This window comes from Tupaia chinensis, unplaced genomic scaffold, assembly GCF_000334495.1.
Source record: "Tupaia chinensis unplaced genomic scaffold, TupChi_1.0 Scaffold150006_1, whole genome shotgun sequence".
Classification (NCBI taxonomy): Eukaryota; Metazoa; Chordata; class Mammalia; order Scandentia; family Tupaiidae; genus Tupaia; species Tupaia belangeri.
Window position 1 is genome coordinate 1,987,432 of NW_006209847.1, and position 17,259 is coordinate 2,004,690.

Consider the following 17,259-nt stretch of genomic DNA (forward strand, 5'->3'; position numbering starts at 1 on the left):
TACTCTTCTAAATGATTTCCCGACAGCTAATCTTATTCCACATCCAACATTTTATCCTTCAAAAGGGCATCAGTATTCTTTCTTTTTGTTAAACTCTTCAGTGAAAGTAAAGGATTAGAAAGAAAAGATTAAAGAGAAGCCATGTGAAAGCTGATGCTGCATTTAAAGTGATATGCACATTATTTAAAGTAGTCTCTGTTTTCCACCCAATGTAATAAAATGGCTACCCTTTTAAGAAACACTATCAAGAAAGAAACACATACATGTAATGTTTGCTTTCCCATTATTGCAACACTTTGTAGTTCATATGACATTTCCCAATTCAGCCTAGTTATGATGGGAAGTGGCAATTTGGAAATCAGAAGGGCCCATATAAAGTTCCTCATGATAACCCAAGAAGAGCCAACTATAAAGTCTGTAATTCAGGGCTAGATTAAAGATCTGCTATTTCGTTAAAAATATCATTTTTGGTTGCTATTTAGAATTGTAAACTGCTTATAAACTTACTATTTCTCAGTCTAAATTGACTTAATTAAAATTATTATTCTTAATATTTCTTATTTTAATTTCCTTACTTGCCAATATGATTAGCTTAGTCAGGGATTTTTTAACTTACTGTTCATTTTCTAGATAAAAATACTGCAATATTCCAGATAAATTTTCAAATAAATCTGCCCCTATATTTCTATTCAATGCTATTTTAATATAATCATATATATAGATAGATAGATATAGATATATAGAGATATTGTTTTTATGTACACGGGAATTAAATTCTGGGTAATAATTCCTTGTAAATTCAAACTTGAAATTAATGAATTGATGACCAATTAGTCAACACACAAGAAAGTAGAATTACTTTCTTGCAATTGTATTTTAAGACTCTTCTCCTGTGATTTTATCTAGGTATGGACTCCTTTTACCAGACAAATCTATATGTAATCTCAAAACTGGAATCAATGATTTAACAAATATTTATTGAGGATTTACTTTTCGTAGCAAAAACAGAAACAATGTAAATACTCACTATGTTAAAATGTTGGTTTGCATTGTCTCCTTTAATCTCTATAACAAATATAAGGACAACTTTTACTCCATTTTGCAGATAAAGAGACTGAGGCACATGAATCTTTTACTCTATGCTCATGTCACACGCAAGTCAATAGCAGCCAGTCTACTTGTCTATCTGATTGCAGAGTTCGTGCTATTACCAAATACGCTACAATAGATAAGAAGACATGGGATTACTACTTTGTGTGGATATATTAGCTCCTCCAAGTCACTATATAGATATGATTATTGTTTAAATTTTAAAATAAAGATTCTGTGACTCAGGGATGTAATGATTGCACCCAAATCTATAATACACACATTAAAAACCCCTGTAATTCACAACAAAATTCATAAAACTAATCCCGATGGTTCTCTTTCCTTCCAGAGCCTTTGAGCCTATTTTTTTCTTCATATCCAGCCAACTATTTAATCCTGCTGTGTACCTCCATATTTACAGAATCCATCTAATCCTTCCAATTCCTGATGCCTTTTTCTTATTAAGGATTACCAAATTGTACTCCTTTTATTCTTACAACTTTCTAACCTTCTCTCTCTCCCTTTCACCTTTTACCTCCCTCAATTTCATTTTAAAGAGCAAATTTAAATCTGTCACATCACAGATTATGTATTTGAAAACCTCACAATACTAACAGAAAACCATCCACATAGGAGAAAAGAAAAAAGAAAAAAACTATCTCTAATTCCCCACACAGGATAACTGGCTTCCTGAGGTGAATTATCCCACTTCACAATCTCTTGGCAGTCCAGGTGTACTTGTTATGCCTTTCTTTGCTGTCTGGTCAGTTTCTCTTTGACTGTTTTAAAGACATGATGTAATAGAGCTTCACAATAGTCTCAGAATTCTGGCAAAAAGACAGGATACATGCATGAAGGATCTACTACAAAATGTCAAGAAGGACTTAGTGACCATGACCCCACAGCCCAGATAAAAGAAGATGAGAAAGTTAAATGGAATATTTATTTTTCTTAATTTTATTTCACCTCATCTTCTTTTGAGAGATAGATACTCCCAACAGGGTCTTCTTGCCACAATCCATCCTCAGCTGCAGTCAGCCAGGACTATGGGCATGCATATGTAAGGAGAACTGAGATCATGAACCCATGACTTTCCCATGTAGCTTCAGCATTGTGGAGCATTGTGTTACCACAGTGCCACCATGGCTGGCTATAAATGGAAGATTCTTAAAAGAAAATTTGTAAATGTAGAAGATATTTTGTTTTCCCCTCTGACTTTAACATAGAACACTATAATAATTTTTAGCAATAGGGTTAGTAGGATTTGATGAATATTGGGGAATGTATATAATAGAAACAGAAATACATGCTTAATTTTTGCCTTCAGAAGTCTGAGGAGGGGAGTCAACTAAGAACCATATGAAAGCAAGAAAGGGAGAGTATGCTAATTGCTAATTTCAGAAACTGCATGGCCACCATTGGCAGAGCAAAGACACAAATCAACCAATGTCAGGGACAGTACCTAGGTTTATAGCAAAAGGATTCTGTTCAAGGACTCTAGGAAGTACCTTTAGAAGAGGACAGCTGAAGAAAGGTAGCAGGAGCTCCACCTTTGCATGTGCCTTCATCGGGAACAGAGTTCTCACAGAGGACTGAATGAAATCACACTAAAAGTGAAACCTTTATTTACCTTCTTCCAGTTCTGGCTTTGTCCATGGCAGTGCAGTCAGCGGTCCAAAAGGAGTAAGTGATGAAAGAGTAGGTCAATTACTGTTTCACAAGAGCAGGGTCCCAAGAAAAAAGAGAGGCCTAAGTTGGAAAAAAGAGAAAACATTTTAACTTGAATGAAATAGAAATGTCTAATAGAACCAGAATTTTTAATTCATAAAATTGGTGGCAAAATTGCAAGACTTTCCAGAGATATCATGAACAGGGAGAGTAGATCTTAAATGGGGTATTTTAAGTCATTAAAAAAAAAAGATATAAAAGATATAAAATTATTTTATGTTTATCCTGTCAAATATTCTCATTTAAGCATTTGTTTATAGAATCAACCCCAATAGCACCTAACTTGCTTACACTTCTACTATTTAAAAACAGAATAAGAAGGACTTATCAAAGGAAAACAATCACTGCATCCTACATGCTTCTCTATGTATTTTATAAGTTTTTTGTAATGCAGCTCTGAATTTGTTTCATTTGTAGAATTTGTCTCCACTACCTCCATCATCTCACCACCCATTATTTATCAATGCAATGTTATTTGCCTTATCCAACCTTCTCTTTACCAAAGCAACTCTTAATATCTTTCATTTTCTAAATCCAATGGATATTGCTCAATTATAGCATACTTGATATCTAACTGGTTGTATGTGACACTTAAAAACTTTCCCTTCTTGAAACTGACTACCGTGACACTGTGCTCTCCTGCTTTTCCTTTGCCATGATTTGAATATATCCCCCCAAAAACTGATGTATTAAAATTTGATAAGGCATTGAGAAAGTATTGAGAGAATGGAAACTTAATCTGACTGTGGCATTAAGAGTTGGAGCTTTAGAGGGCTAGCAGGTGGTGTAGTGGTTAAGGCGCTGGATTCCCACATGGCTGACCACAATTTGAGTCCAAGACCTGGTGGCTTGAAAATTATGCTGGGCATATGTGCATGCATGTCCAGAATCCTGGGAGGAGAATGGAGTAAAGAGAACCCTCTCTTTGGTTCTCTGTCTCTCTCCTCTCTGGCAAGTGAATGTGCCCTATGGGAAAAATCCAAAAATAAGAACAAAAAAAAGGGGTGGAGTCTTTGATAAGTGGTTAGGATTGGATAAAGTTATCAGGGGTATGCTCCTCTGCTCACACCTGAATACTGATCAGTTTTCTTTTTTTCTTTTTATTGGAGAGGTTTTTGCTATAGGGCGCATGCGCTCGCCAGACAGACAGAGAGAAACAGGGAGACAGAAAGCAAGAAATCACCCCCCGGGGGGATGTTCACGCCACAATCCCTTCTCCTCCATTGTCCTCTCGGGATCTTGGGCACGCACGCACACGCGCCCGGCATGAGTTTTAAGCCACCGGGTCCGGGACGTGAACCCCGGTCGACTATGTGGGAGTCCAGTGACATAGTCATTATGCTAACTGCTGGTTCCCAATACTGATCAGTTTTTAAGGAGTGGGAATGAGACCAGAATAGAGACAGAGACAGACAGGCACACTCCTGCCCTCTCACCACGTGATGCCCTCTACCATGTTATCCAGCGATAGGAAGACCTTTCCTGACTGTGGCCCCTTGGCCTTGGACCTCCAAGAGTGTGAGCCAAATAAATCTCGACTTATAAAAATCACAGTTTTGGTTCTTTCAGCTATCAGCAACAAAAAGGACTAAAATATTCTCCTACTTTTAATCCAGATATTTTTGGTCTTTTTACATGAAAATCTTCCACAATTAGGTGTTGAAATTTCTCATGGCATGTTCCTAGGTAACTTTTTTGTCTTATTTAACATGCTTTTTTTTTTCAGTAATCTAATTAATGTTTGCAACTTTAGCTTTTATATGCTGATTATTTCCCAAATTATTTTATAACTATATATTTAGTGACCTATTTTAAATGCATTTCTGACTCAACACATCTAGAATAAAACCAATATTCTTCAACATCTAATCTAAATATTTTTTCAAAATTCTATAGATTTTTAAATGGTAATGCTGTTCACCCACCAGTTCTACAAGCTATAAGTATTTGTATGCCTTGACATTTGCCTCTACTTCAACCTCCATATCCAATAAATCATCATATCCACTAGATGTTTTTTCTTGAAATTCTCTTTAATCTACACTATTTATACACCAGTATAATTTGTCCCATTTCCTGTTTTCCTTGTTTCCTATTTTCCTGCGCCATTGGAACTTGAGCCCCCTGGCTGATCTCCCCGCTTCTATTCTTGCCCTCTCTCCATGGCAGCCAAAATACTTCTAAAAAAATCAGAAAACTGCAATCATATTATGCACTACCCTATATAAATCTTTTCATGGTTTTCAGTTCTCCTAGAATAAAGAGATGATTTATATACTTTTTGCAGACATTGCTAATTCCTTAACCAACATCTACTCCCTCCATTTTCTTTAATAACAGAAATCCTAATATTTGGTGAGATACTAACATACAAGATAAGAAAATTTATAATTTTTCTTGCAACCAAGTGGTGCAATGTGACCAAATTCTCACCAGTGGAACGTAAAACAAACAAACAAACAAACAAACAATCAAAAAAAAAAAAAAACATGTTGTTCAGTCTGGGTCCTTGGTGAAGACTCCTTAATAAGTCTAGACCTTTTTTTGTTTTTTTGCTTATTCTTCCTGTTTCTTGTCTGAACTGTGGACATGATGACTAGGGTGAAAGAGGCCATCTTGAGCCATGAGATAATCATGAGGAGAAGACATACCTATAGTTTTAGAATGACTGAATGACTTGACATGCTTCATATTTTTATGAAGAAGACTGGAAGGGCCTGAGGAGAAAGATCTTTCTGATTTTCTCCTGTTCTCCTGATTCTTGCTCTTCTTTCTCACACAGGTTATGTCAAAGATACCTAATCTCTTCTCCCCCAAGGAAGGTCAAGGGAACTAGAACTCATCCCTTCCTAAGTAAGTCATAAAACCCCCCAAAAAGTGGATTATAAGACCCTCATTCCAGAAGATCCTGGACAAACTCCAGAGAAAAGAAAGCTACACACAGATACCAAGACGAATCTGAACACAGTTTTTGCTGGGTTCTCTCTCCAGTTTACAACATTAGCAAATAATTTTTATCCAATCATGTTTTTCCAAAATAATCTACTTCTGTCATTGGACTTAATAAAAATACAGTTGTCCTTGGTTCTATGGATCATCATGTTTGAAAACTCCTATGTCAGGTAAAACTTGATTAAAAACTATGTTAACATTTTTTTCTTGCTATCCTATGTTTTGTTGTAGGAATGTCAGTCATAATTCCTGACTTACCTTTTCACTCTTACACAAGGAATGGTGAGCCACAGAGATAAATCTGTGGAGCTATTAGGTTAGGACAGAACTTTCTACTTGTGTACTTATTTTTACCATGAGACAAAATTAAACCTCTGTCTCTTTAAAGCTCCTTTTATTTTTGACATGTGAAACTAGAATCCAAGAGCAATTTCCATTTGACACTCTATTTGTAGAATTAGAATAATACTATATCACCAATTTGGGATGCCTCTGAGAATGAAGAGAGGTATATTAATTAATGGTTATTACTATGAATTATTATTTAAATTAAACCTGGACTCTCGGATGAAATTTGGATGTATGATCACTTATCCATAAAGCCCTATGTGATCTATCTGCTTTTTGTCTTGCCACCTCTCCTATTCCCTTTCATTTTGGGGACACTTTTGAGGTCTTTCTCTTCTTGAGTCTATGCTACCCCTCTTCTGGTTTGCTTCTCTTACCCTCTAGACAAGTCATTGTTTAGATATCATCTCAAATATATTTTCCTTAGGTATTCAAACCAAGATAGTTTTCTCCGTTATACACCAAATGTCTTTTCCTGATAGTGGTTGTAGCCCTTATTATTAATTAAATGTTGCGCATTCATTTGATTAAAATTGCCTTTGGTAGATACATGAAAGTAATAACAGTGTCTGTCACTGCTTTTATCATCAGTAACTACCACAGAGCCTGACACAGAATAGCACTAATACCTTGATGAATGAAAAAAATGATACCTAAAGAATTGTATGTGACATGTATTTGTTATAATAGCTTTGTGTAGTCCTTCATATTTCCCCAATGTTGCTGAAATGGTGTGTGTTTCATTATATAAATTTGTGTTCCCCTCTCTTTTCCTTTCTCTACTCTACTTGATAGTAAGAGGTGTAGGTAAAAAGACTGAAGAATATCTTCACACTGGATGTTGGTATACAGGATAGACACCATAAGCTTAGTGAGATTGACCTAAATTTTGAGTGTAAACAGACTGTGATAAAAGTTAAAGCAGAAATTTTCAAAATAACGCTTTAGAATAGATACAATAAAACTGAACTTGAATTTAATAAGCAGATCAGTTAAATGCATAAAACCATCAATAATTGTATTAGATAAATTTATAAGGGGTCATGGATTTGGGCTTAGCCCTTGCACTGGGTCCCAACACACTAAACCAAAATGGAGTCACTCACGCTGAGTGCCAAATAATGAAACGAAAACTTTAAAGAAGAAGAAAATCCCCAAACAGACCAGCTTTTCCTAAAAACAGGACATTCAAAGCAACCAATCATAAAGGTCCCAACAACCTGAGCTAGCATGATAAAGAAGTGCCCTCTAATTAAACTTTTGCAAGAAATCTGAAGTTACCTGATATGAACCACTTTGCTTTTCTATAGCATTCCGCTTCCGTGTTTCTGCCCAAGTACCTTATGAAAACCAAGTGTCCTGCCATACCCTTCTGTTTCTAGAAGGGATGCTATCAAATTATGAATGTCTAATAAAAGACAATAGATCTTTGTTGAGATTATGTTTTCCAGCAGTTTTGGAAGTCATGTATAATTATGGCTTGGTTTTGGACACCAATTTCTTTCCTAGGTAAGATATAGGTAGATATGTATTTATTTGCTTTTTGTTTTATTTTGTCAGTTACTTTCTTTGCCTTTGTTTTTTTCTTAAGTGCTTCAAATTTTATCTTTCAATATGAACAGACCATAGACTTCGGTAATGCTTCTGTCTTTTGATATGTACTTTTGAGGACACAGAGATATTTAGCAAAAAGCTCAGTGTTCACTCATACGCATTATAAAAAGATTTTGCTATAAATTCATATATTTTGCTTTAATTCTAAATTTTACCTTTCTACTCATGTCTCTGTTTCCTTGTTCAATCACTGATATTACATCCAATCCAGCTTGAACTGATGGCTTTCACTTTCTCTTTGAGAAGTTTTTTCCCTAACTTTTGAATGAAAACAGACCCTGATAATTTTCTGTCCATCTTCACTGGTTTCCTGCATAGCAAGAAAAGCTGCTTATGTAATAGAAGAATCACAGTACATCTCTTAATGGTGTGTTCTATTTATATTATTTTTACTTTTTTTTTTTTTTGGAGAAGTTTTGGCTACAGGGTGCGTGCGCTCGCCAGACAGACAGAAAGAGACATAGAGACAGAAAGCGAGAAATCACCCCCCAGAGGGGATGGTCATGCCGCAATCCCTTCTCTTCCATTCTCCTCTCGGGATCTTGGGCACGCACACACACGCGCCCAGCGTGAGTTTTAAGCCACCGGGTCCGGGACGCGAACCGCGGTCGACTACGTGGGAATCCAGTGACATAGCCATTATGCTAACTGCTGGTTCCCTGTTTATTTTATTTTTTAAAACTAGCGTTTCTAAACTTTCTTGAGTGATGGATTGCTTGGCCATCTGTTGAATCTTCCACATCATAATTTTAAAAATAAAATGCTGGGGATAGGGCAACAGATGGCATAGTAGTTACGTCGCTGGACTCCCATGTGATCAACTACAGTTCAAGTCTCCAACCTGGTGGCTTCAAAGTTATGCCAGAAGCCTGTGCATGGGTGTCCAAGATCCCAGGAGAATAAAAGATAAAGGAATAGCAGTGTGGCCATTCCCCCTACCCTACCGTGAGTGATTTCTCACTTTGCTTCTCACTGTCTCTGAATCTCTCTGGCAAGCACATGTGCCCTAAGGCAAATACCTCTTTAAAAATAAATAAATTAATAAATAAAATGTGTAAGACTATTAAGTATAATAATTACATTGGAATACATTTACTAAAATATAATAATCATCTAGTAATATATATCTGTATTTATATCACATAGAATGGTATTACAGTGAATCTAATAATTGTCATATTCCAAAGTAGTCATAGGCATAAAAATATTTCACTGCAATTATAAGAATTTCAATTTGATCTAAAAAAAGCTATTATTTTGTTAGTGTAAAAGCTATAGATGCTACGATGGTTGTTGGTTTGAAAACAATGCTAATTAGTCAGAACTTAATGAAAATAAGACTTTTTTAAATTCAAGTTTACTGACCCAAGTATTCTATCCAGATTAATCATTTTTGCTTTTAAATGTGATCAATCTATGACAAGCAGCTATACAAAACATGCATTTATTCTATAAATATTTATTGTACTTAATGTTGTTAGAATGAATGAAGTCTGTAATTGGCTCTTGAGGAATTTGTATTCTGATGGAGACAGACATGTAAACAAAATATGAAACTAGATGTTAAAGCTAAGTTGTTATACGCTATAAGTATTAAAAGCTCTTTAAGTGACAAGTGGAAGAATTATGGAGTAGTTGAGAATGTTAAGTAGGCCAGTGTATTACATCTTTAGACTTGATTTTAAGTAGGGGACTTTGGCAGTGTTACAGAGAACAAAATTGTTTGGCGACAGATGATGATAATGACAATGGTAATGATGATGTGTGTATATGTAGGAGGAGGAGCTGGAACATGTTGTGTAAGGAAAATAAGAAACTAAGGACATTTTCAGGATTTCTGTATGGATTGCTGCATGGATAATGAAGCTATCTGTCAAAATAGGCATGCTAAAATTTTCTGTTTTTAATAAGTTATTTATTATAAGTGCAATATTGAGGCATTAGGTGGAAACATCCAGCAGGAGCTGAAACAATAGAAAGAAATAAGGGTTGTGTATTGGCCTCCATGATGTGCAGGTGGGAAGGATGAAAGGATGAAATTACCAAGGAAAGTAGGGGGAAAATAGAAGATGATCGAGGATAGAACCACAGGACGAATTAATATGGAAAGGTTACAGAGGGGCAGAAATCCTTAAATAGTAGCTGGTAAGGAGGTAGGAAAAACTAGAGATTGATGATTGACACCTTGAATGGGCCAAGAAATTTTATTTTGGCTCTTTATTGTTCATGCTCCCATATCATTTCTTCTTTCATTTTCGCTAAATATTTAAACTTTCATTATAATAGAATAGTTACTATTGTGTATACTTATGATAACTTTCTCATTGTTCAAGAAACTGACAGTAATTCCACTCACAATGTATATTAATTCCATATTTCTCTTAAAGTTATTATATATAGATTTTCATAGTTCTCATACCATCTCATCATTTTGCCAGTGTGTTTTACCCCTCTGGTCAGGTTCGGACAGCTAGCTCTTGCACATGTATCATCTAATATTTTTTCTTCCAGATGCTATTTAATCATTAAATTATGATTTTTATTACTCCTCATTTCCATTCTATATTAAACATAATATTAATTTATAAACCACTCAATAATCCTTTTTCAAAATGGAAAACAAATTAACTTTCTTAGATACATTAAGAAGTAGGTGTTACAGAGTCTTTTTCTCATATGCTTCTTATTATAAAGTGGTTAATATTAGAAGAAATCACATTGAGAGATTAAAAAAATCCATTTTCCAGCTTTGCTGAGTACTTAAATTTTTTTTAATTGTGATTTCTGATTTACATGTGATCATTATACATCTTATTGGTGTACAGAATGGTTTCTCAAAATGTGCATGCATTGTGTAATATATAGACATATTCATCTTGTTCAAGATCGAACATTACATTATCTTGCAAATATCCAAAAAACAAATCTCTTAAATGTTTGCTTTGTTTTTTAGGGGAAGTAAATATTGAATTGTCAATGTCATGTTTTACTCTGTTGTGCTATACCATTCCATAACTTATTCCTCTTGTTCACATACATTCTCGTGTCTGTTAGTAACTTTCTCCTGATGCGTCCCCATCCACCTTCCTCCCCTGCAGTTTCTAGTATCTGCCATTATTCTTTCTACTGCATTACCATCCAATCCTTTAGTTTCTGCCATAGAGTGTGGACATCTGATATGTGTTGAATGAGAACATACAGTATCTGTCTTTCGTAACCTGGCTTATTTTAGCATTATGCTGTCTAAGTTTGTCCACTTCATGATAAATGATAAGAAATTAATTTTTTATAGGTAAGTAGTATTCCACTATGATATATGTGACATTTTTTAATCCATTTATTGGTTGTTAGGCACTTAGGGTGATTCCATGTCTTAGCTATTGTGAATATGATTTGCATTCATTCACTGTACATCATTACAGCATACAAAATGAGATTGTCCATCCAGAGTACACTGTATATTGTCTCAATCAAGCACATCAACAAACATGTTGTTATCAGCAAATAATCTTCCATTTCTTGTCTTCTGTATGTTTTGCTTTTTCCCCCCCATCCTTGATTCCCTATCTCTTACCCTCTGCCATCTCCCACTCTCCTCCCACACTGTCTCTGGTATCTATGTTTGCTTTCTATACTGTTTTTCCCCCTCATTTTATTGAATCACCAAAGACCCTAATCAATCCAAATACCCTCATAGCAAATACAGGTGACACACACACTTCCATGAACACAAGTCTAACTTTATGCATCCTATAAAGTAGCACCTAGCTGGGGCTACATATCCCACTGCAGTCATTGAATAGATATATTTTTTTTCCTGAAACTTTTTTTTTTGTAATTCAATTTACATTCCTTCCCAAAGCATCATCACAGCACACAAAATGCGAACTCCCATCCAGTACATACTGCATAATATAATCTGACTACTTTCAATGGTGAGTTCACTCATTACTACTAAGAAAACCAGTTTTAACTTAAATCAAAGAAACGCCAAGGAACTTTGCTTAAAGCCAGGAAACAGGTTAGGATTCTGTTCAAATGGTAGGTGCATGAACCTGTCAGTCTCATGTACTTTTATCTTCTGTTCTGGTTCAATTTTCCTGATTAAATTCTGGTATATAATATTCAACTCCAGAATTTACCAGCACCAGACCAGATCTCCAAGTTCTCAAGGGTATGCTGTATCAGGAAAATTAAACACAGACACACGGAAATAAGAGTCCAAAAACTAAGAAAGTGGCCAACTTAATCATAGGGACAAGTCTGGAGTTGAATATTATTTTTAGATTTTTAAAGCTACTATTTTCTACAGTGACTATACTAATTTCAATTCCCATCAGAGTACATAGGGTTCTTCTTTGCAACTTTACTAACACTCGTTATTTGTTTTCTCGATCACTGTCATTCTTATTTTCTAAGAGCTAAATGATACCTCATTGTGGTTTTGAATTTTATTTCCCTTATGTTAAGAGATGTTGAACAGGGGACCAGCAGTTAGCGTAATGGCTATGTTGCTAGACTCTCACGTAGTCGACTGCGATTCGTGTCCCAGACCTGGTGGCTTAAAACTCACGCTGGGCGCGTGTGCGTGCATGCCCAAGATCCCAAGAGGAGAATGGAGGAGAAGGGATTGCGGCGTGACCATCCCCCCTGGGAGGTGATTTCTCGCTTTCTATCTCTGTCCCTGTCTGTCTGGCAAGCACACGCACCCTATAGCGAAAACCTCTCCAAAAAATTTTTTAAAAAGAGATGTTGAACGTATTTTTATGTGCTAACTTATATTTTATATTCTAGCCTCTCATGTGTCCTCCTCTGAGAATGATCTATTCAGATAAATTTCCCAGTGTTTATTGGATATTTGTTTGTTTGTTTTGCAGGTGAGCTTTTTGAGTTTCTTATACGTTCTGGTCATTACTCCCTTACCTGAGGTGTAGTTTGCAACTATTTTCTCCAATTCTTTCAGGTATTTCCTTTGCTGTGCAGATGTTTTTTAGCTTGATGTAACCCCATTTTTTAAATAGTTTGTAATATTTATTTATTTACATCCATTCACTGTACATCATTACAGTATACAAAATGAGATTTCCCATCCAAAATACACTGTATATAGACTCAATGTAATCCCATTTAACTATTATGGCTTTGTTGTTCATGCTTTAGGGGTCTTATTCAAGAAATACTTGCCTACACTGATGTTTTAAAGTATTTTCCAGGGTTTTACAGATTGGAGCTATACCACTACAACTTGAATCCATTGTAAATTCATTTTTATAACTGGTAAAAAGTAAGGGTATAGTTTCATTCTTTTGCAGATGGATATCTAATTTTCTCAACATCAGTTACTGAAAATATTTTTTCCCCACTGATTATCTTGAGACTTTTATAAAAAACATCAGTTGGTTGTATGCTGTTGAAATTATGTCTGAATTCTCTATTCTATTGTATAGATCTTATGTCCCTTTTTTGGTGCCAGTAGCATGCTGTTTTCACTATTAAGGCTTTGCAATATATTTGAACTTGGGTACTGAATAGCCTTCAACTTTCTTCTTTTTGCACTGTATTATTTTGTCAATGTAGGCCTTTTATGTTCCTAGATATATTTTATGATTGATTTTTACTATTTCTGTGAAGAATGTTTCTGGTATTATAATGGAGGTTGCACTGAATTTGTAGATTAGGTAGTATCAACAATGTAATTATACTGATTCTTCTAATCCAAGAACAAGGGATGTCTTTCCAAATTTTTTTCAAATTCTCTCTTCAGTTTATCATAGTTTTCATCATTGAGATCTTTTACCTCTTTGATTAGATTTATTCCTAGGTTTTTGTTTGTTTGATTTTATGTGCACAGCTATTGTAAACAGAATTGCTTTCTTCAATTCTCCTAAGTTTATTCATTGCTGGCTCATTAACTACATTATAGATCTTGTATCTGCCAACATTTTGGAATTAATTTGTGATCATTAAGAGGATTCTGTAGGCTTTCCTATGTACATAATTTTGTCTCTGAAAACAGAGAATGCTAAATTTCTTTTTTTATATTCAAATGTTTTATATATATATATATATATATATGTGTGTGTATATATATATATATAAATTCTCTTGTTTGAGTGTATTTTGAGTGTATTGACTGGAACTTTCAGTATTATCTTGAATAGGAGTGGAGAAAATAGACATTTTTGTCTAGCTTCAGTTTTGTCAGGAAAAGCCTTCAGTTCTTCCCCATTCAGTATGATGTTAGCTGTGGAATTGTCATAAATGGCCTTTAGGTGTTAAGGAAAGGATCATCTTTACCTAATTTGTCAAGATTCTTAATCATGAAGGGATACTGTATTTTATCAAATGTTTTTCCTATGTCAGTTGAAATAATCATGTGATTTTTGACAGTCATTAATCCATATGAATATGAGAAAGAGAATATCAAGAATATAGTGTATTTTAGCTGCTGTAAGTAGTTTGTTAAATTTGCTTCCTCTGAAAATTTACATCTTTTTATACAATTGATTGATACAAACTGACAACTTTATGAATATTTCTACCCGAAGTGTAAGTTGATTGGAACTTTTTGAAATAGGGAAACTAAATTTTTAGAGAAGTTTCTTATATTACATCAAATTTTCATGGAAAGTTATATTTTATATAAAATAAATAAATCTGAACTCCTGAATGTCAAATGAACTATTTTATAAGTGTCTAATGATATTCAAAATGGTCTACCTGGATTTTTCATAGCCTAGGATCTGTTAATGTCTATTTATTTCCCAGTGAGCATTCTATATTAAAAGCTCATGTGAAAATAATAATAAAGCCATGCATTGACAATCTAGTGCACTGTATTTATTTTGAAATAATATTTCTAGTTTTTAAGTCTGGGAAAGTTTTAAATCAGTAAAACTTATAACAATCCATGTTATCTGGAATTGCATGGATATATTCATTTTTCAAAGTACAATGTATGACTCTGATTGCTCTTCTTCTGAGAAAACCTAACATATGGAATATAATTTTATGAAAATATCTATAAAATATATTACCATAGTTTCTGCACAGAGAAATTTTTCCTTGTTTAACTTAACAAAGTTATTAAAGCAAAGCATGTTAAAATAGAAGTACCAATAACACACAAGTATTTTCATGTAACTAATGTCTTGACATGATATGAAGAAAAAAAATCTTATCCGTTAGTTACCAAAAATTTTGCCAAAGGAAGATTAATCATAAATTAAGTGTTTTAATTTATATCATATATTAAATGAGAAATGCCATTTTAAAAACATTTGGCTGAAATAAGTTATATGAAATAGTGCACTATTATAGAGTGTGTAAAAACATACTAAAAAGATGTTCAAGCAATGGTAACCATATCCCAAGTAAATCACTATTAGGAGTTACATGGCACCTTCAATACAGATCAATGGGTTTCAGACACTATCGTATTACAATTATTACCCCTACTCATTTTAGAAGCTTCTTTTTTTTAGGGTAGCTTTAGGTTCATAGCAAAATTAAGTGAAAGGTATAAAGATTTTCAACACATTCATGCCTCCACACCTGGATAGCTTCCTTATCAAACTCCTCCACTAGAGTGGTATATTTGTTGCAAATGAGCCTACATTGACACATAAGAATCACTCAATGTTCATAGTTTACTCTAGGGCTCTCTCTTAGTGTTGTACACTAGGATAAGTGTGTGAAGATATGTAGCCATTAATTTTATATTACACAGAATATTTTCATTGCCCTGAAGATTCTGTGTTTATCTTACTCATCACGTCACTCACTTTTTACCTACTCTGACAACCATTGATCTTTTTACTATCTCTGTAGTTTTGCCTTTTCCAAAAAGTTATGTAGTTAGAATCACACACAATGCAGATTTTCATATTGACTTCGTTTACTTAGTAATATATACTCTTCCTTTTAAAAAAGGAAAATGCTATTAAGATCATAGTCCATCTTTATTAATATTTAAAATTTGGGCCAGTCTCATAACCTAGTGGTTAAGTGAGCCAGGTATCACAGAGTTGACCACAGTTCTACTCTTGTAAATTTATGCAGTCTCAGGTATTTCTGGTTTATTTATTTGTATATTAAGAGAGGTTTTTGCTATAAGGCACGTGCGCTCACCAGAAAGACAGAGAGAGGCAGAGAGACAGAAGGTGAGAAATTACTCCCCAGAGGGGATGGCCACGCTGCAATCCCTTTTCCTCCACTCTCCTCTAGGGATCTTGGGCAAGCACATAAATGTTCCCAATGTGAGTTAAGCCTCCGGGTCCAGGACTCAAACCTCGGTATACTACATGGGAGTCAAGTGACATAACCATTACATCATCTGCTGGTCCCAGTCTCAGGTATTTCTGTACACAACACAAAACAGACTAAGACACTCAGGGAAGTCCCAAGAAGAAACACACTGCTATATTTTTATTTGGGTGCAGTTCCATTACCACTGCACCATTACCTGACCTGATAATGTTTTAAACTTCTGAATAAACATTATATGTAAGGTTCAATTTTAAGTCAACAATAATAACAATATATCTCTTTAGACAGTATCTCAAAAAAAAATTTTTTTTTTTTGAGAGATTTTCACTGTAGGGCGCGTGCGCTCGCCAGACAGACAGAGAGAGACATAGAGACAGAAAGCGAGAAATCACCCCCCGGGGGGGTGGTCACGCCGCAATCCCTTCTCCTCCATTCTCCTCTGGGGATCTTGGGCACGCACGCACACGCGCCCGGCGTGAGTTTTAAGCCACCGGGTCCAGGACACGAACCGCGGTCAACTACGTGGGAGTCCAGCGACATAGCCATTACACTAACTGCTGGTTCCCTCAAAAAAATTTTTTAAGAGGTTTCTGCTACAGGGCACGTGTGCTCGCCAGACAGAAAAAGAGAGACCGAGAGACAGAAAGTGAGAAATCACCCCCCGGGGGGATGGCTATGCCACAATCCCTTCTCCTCCTTTCTCCTCTTGGGATCTTGGGCACTCACGCACACACGCCCAGCGTGAGTTTAAGCCACTAGGTCTGGGATTTGAACTGCATTCAACTACATGGGAGTTCAGTGAGTTAGCCATTATGCCAACTGCTGGTCCCATAAAAGATTCTTTAAAATATGGAACTCAGAGCTGAAGCCCACACACAGTGTCCACGGGCCTGTGCAGAGTTGTAGAGTCAGCCAGGTCATTTTTACTTCCTTGTGCTGGGCTCTATCCCATTGATGCTGCCACCCTCCCCAAGTGTACATAGGTGACTTGGGTAAACACACATTACTGTTGACTTATATTAAGTTAGAATCAACTACACCTATTTGATTTTCCTTTTCATGAACTGCTGTTAACTCTTATTTCCTATATGTACTAGTTGAATTTTCAAACCTAAACATATATTTGAGTTGTTAGGTATAAAAAAAAAAAAAGGCATTTAAAAGATACTGAGTAGCGGGGAACCAGCAGTTAGCGTAATGGCTATGTCGCTGGACTCCCACGTAGTCGACCGTGGTTCGTGTCCCGGACCCGGTGGCTTA

At 35.3% G+C, this 17,259-nt stretch overlaps 1 protein-coding gene across 1 annotated transcript in view; it reads right to left on the reverse strand.

The window, feature by feature from the left end:
- The window catches only part of SLC16A7 (solute carrier family 16 member 7), a 220,444-nt gene extending 217,799 nt beyond the window's left edge, over positions 1-2,645 (reverse strand). Inside the window, exon 1 of the mRNA XM_014585585.2 lies at positions 2,598-2,645. The gene's annotated coding sequence lies outside the window, so the exon portion shown is untranslated. The remainder of the gene's footprint in view (positions 1-2,597) is intronic.
- Positions 2,646-17,259: the final 14,614 nt, after the last annotated feature.